Source organism: Mobula birostris, chromosome 32 (assembly GCF_030028105.1).
Source record: "Mobula birostris isolate sMobBir1 chromosome 32, sMobBir1.hap1, whole genome shotgun sequence".
NCBI lineage: Eukaryota > Metazoa > Chordata > Chondrichthyes > Myliobatiformes > Myliobatidae > Mobula > Mobula birostris.
This window is the reverse complement of record NC_092401.1, coordinates 26,120,411-26,123,986: the sequence shown is the minus strand read 5'-3', so window position 1 is coordinate 26,123,986 and position 3,576 is coordinate 26,120,411. Positions and strand designations below refer to the sequence as shown.

General features: G+C 37.1%; 1 long non-coding RNA gene across 1 annotated transcript; it reads right to left on the bottom strand.

Moving 5' to 3' along the window:
* Positions 1-445: 445 nt before the first annotated feature.
* On the bottom strand, positions 446-2,924 carry LOC140191298 (uncharacterized). Its single transcript, XR_011883810.1, has 3 exons — positions 2,840-2,924; positions 2,527-2,641; positions 446-638 (listed from the first exon to the last, which is right to left on the bottom strand). It is a non-coding gene; the product is annotated as an uncharacterized lncRNA (long non-coding RNA).
* Between the last annotated feature and the right edge of the window lie 652 nt (positions 2,925-3,576).

Below are 3,576 nucleotides of genomic sequence, written 5' to 3'. Positions count from 1 at the left end.
TTTCAAACACTGCAAAAAAAATGGTAAATCGAACATATTAAAACCACAACATTCAAGACAAATAAAACAGAATTTCAATAGCACCTATTCATAGAGTCAGGTTATAAAACTGGTTTACTTTTAAACGGGGAGATTTAAGTATGGACATGTTTGTACAATTTAACGAGAGACAAGACCGAGCACTTGAAACGTCTACTATGTAATGTCTCCCTGCATTAAATTACGATGTATTACCGAAAAATAACGATACAGACAGGTGTTGTCTTGTTCATAATTACAACTATTCAATTAAAATCTTATTATATTTGAATAAAAATATATATATCAATGAAACGCGATTTTAAATATTTCTTTAATTCTATATTTGTAATATGGTATATTGTAAACATTTATGCTTAGGATGCATTGTTATATATTAGAATCAAAATCACCGACATATGCAGTACCGTGCAATACGTAAAACATGCTATAAATTACAATAAGAAATAAGTATAATTTTTTTAAAGTAGTGCAAAAAGAGCGCAAAATAGCGAGGTGGTGTTCATGGGTTCGTAGTCTTTTCATCAATCTGACGGCGGCGGGGGGAAAGCTGTACCCGAAACGTTGAGTGTGCGCCTTCAGGCTCCTGGACCTCCTCTCTGATTGCAGTAGTAAGAAGAGAGCAAGAGGTAAATAGGTATTATATCCAATTACAGATTTATCCAATAAATTTGAAAATACAAAACTAAATTTTCATCCCCTGGTGTTAGACCAGCTTCCAATTTCCAGAAATCCCCACTTGGATGTAGATCTGAGTTTTTGATGTCTTTGCTGTGGGCAGTTGGCAGGACAAAACTCTGTCAAAGCCCTTCTCTCTCCCTGCCTTCCTAACTAAACAAGACTAGTCTCACTCAACTTCTATATTTAATGATGTATTTTCTAGGCAGATATTATAGAGATACATCTGACTTAACATACATGGGATCTTCAGATTGCAAGATTCCAAACTACGCGATGGCGCTCAGGCGAATTCCTGGAATGATAACCTTAAACTTGGAATTGACGCTGAATGGGAAAGATGGAGGGTAGAGGGAGCAAAATTCACGGAACAACTTCTCCTCGGAGGACGTTTATAATCGGGACCAACTGGCACAGAATCGGAGGAAAATAAATCGCCAGGATGCTGGCAAGACAAATACCGAAAAACAGAAACATTTTAACCAACCTCCAAAAGTTTTTAAAAATTTGCTTCAGAAGAAGATTATGAAAAATCATTTCTGGATGGCATGCGCCAAAATATTATTAAGCATACAGCATATCAGCAATATTTATGATTCACACTGCATTATGAAAGTCATATTAATTATATTTAAGTTTAAAGATTTGATTTGTGGCGATAAATTTTAAACCAATGCAAGTTTAACTATTATATATTACAACATTGATCCACTGAAATAAATATTGCAAATATTGCACACAGATGTGTAGTACTGAGCTAATTTACAACTTTAAAAGTATAAAATTCAAACAAATATGACTTAACATATGTATTCAATTTTGCGTTTGTAATACATTTTATTGTAAATATTTAGGCTTAGTTTGTTATGTTAAATTAAACATATTTAGTTATTTACAGATTGATCTAATAAATTTGAAAGATAAAACTAAATATTCAACGTCACGTTCTAGACTGGCTTCCAATTTCCAGAAATTCCCAATTAGATGTATTTCTGAGTTAATATTGTGCTTGCAGCTGACACGATAGTCTCTCTCAAAGTCCAGCCTTTTCTCCGTTTTGCCCAACTAAACAGCTTCTTGTACAATTTTAAAAACTAAAATTGTATTTTCTATTTATATAGAGGAAAAGACAAATCTGATTTGAAATAAATGGAATTATCAGATTGCAATATTCCAACCTACGCTATGGCATTCAGGCGAATTCCTGGAATGATAACCTTAAACGTGGAATTGGACGCAGGAAGAGAAAGCGAGGGGGGAGGGAGAATAAAATTCACGGAACAAGTTCTCCTCGGAAGACGTTTATAACCGAGACCAACTGGCACAGAAGAGGAGTAAAATAAATCGCCAGAAGGTTGGCAAACAAATTAGCGAAAACCAAAAACACCTTAACCAGACTCAGCAAGGTTTTTTTTAAATTTGCTTTTGAAGCTTCCCTGTTGGATCACAAGGGCGGCACAAGTAGAAAACTATATTTTTAACCACATATCATTAACATTTATTATTAAAACTGTGCTATTAAAGTCGGATTATTCATATTAACGTTTAAAGTTTTGATTTGGCGCGCTCAAGTTTTAAGCATAATACAACATAGACCCTCTGAAATAAATATTGTGCGCAGATGTTGTGTAGCGTCAGGACAGCTTACTTGCTGCAGGATTCGGGCAACGATTTTGAATTATTCCGTCAATTTGAAATTGACCTAAATATTTCGAATTTGGGAGCTAAATTTCTTATTTGAAGTATAAATGACGAACTAAGCCAAACGAAAGTTATACTTTGGATTATTCTTTACTTAAATGCCCAGACCTGGCTTAACGGAGCTTTGAAGAGCTTTGTAGACAGTGCTGAGACGGTACCTCCCTGTAAAGTGATAGCTTCGCATTGCGAGCAGCCTGCCGTCTGTTTTATATTTACTTCTGCGCTGTAACATAACAGATCAGAGGGATGTTAATTAAATTCCAAAGCTTCTGGGTGGCTTCACAGTGTTCTTGCCTTACACTCCGCCGATGGAAGAGGTTTGTTTTTAAGAATACGTATAAAATTCTGAGCGATTTTTGTTAGTCGGAAGTTTTACAACTTGCAGATGGCCGGATCTTTAACGAGGCAACTTGTTACACACCGAAGCCAGGAAGACTTCAAACAGTTTCATCACCCACGGCAACAACGGAGACCCCCTTCCATTTTTCAGTGCCCCCTCTTTGTCTCACACACACACAGACACACACAAACACACACACACACACACACACACACACACACATACACACACACACACACACACACACACACACACACACACACACACATTTTACCTTTTCGGTTCCTCCCCTCGTAGCTTCGTATTGGTTATTTTGACAACTCTGGCATATGCACGCTTCAACCGTTCTCTGATCTCCTCGCAGATTTTCCATTATAATTTAACATACAAATTACATCTTTACAGATAAGCGTCAAGTTCTGCAGCTTTGTCACTAGCTCCTCTTTGTGCTATTGCAAAATGCATTTATCAGGGTGCAGATGAGATTTACTAGGATGCTCTGACAAACAAGAGAAAATCTGCAGATGCTGGAAATCCCAGCAGCACACACAAAATGCTGGAGGGACCCAGCAGGCCAGGCAACATCTATGAAAAAGAATACAGTCGACGCAGTACAGTAGAGATTTTATGAGGATAGGTTGAGCAAGTTAGAGCTTTTCTCCTTGAAGAGAAGGAGGATGAGAGTTGTCTTGATAGAGATGTACAAGATGATAAGAGGCTTAGATCGAGCGGATAGCCAGAGACTTTTTCCCAGGGCAGAAGTAACGCATACCAATTTTAAGGTGATTGGAGCGGGGATGTCAGAGGTAGTTATTTTA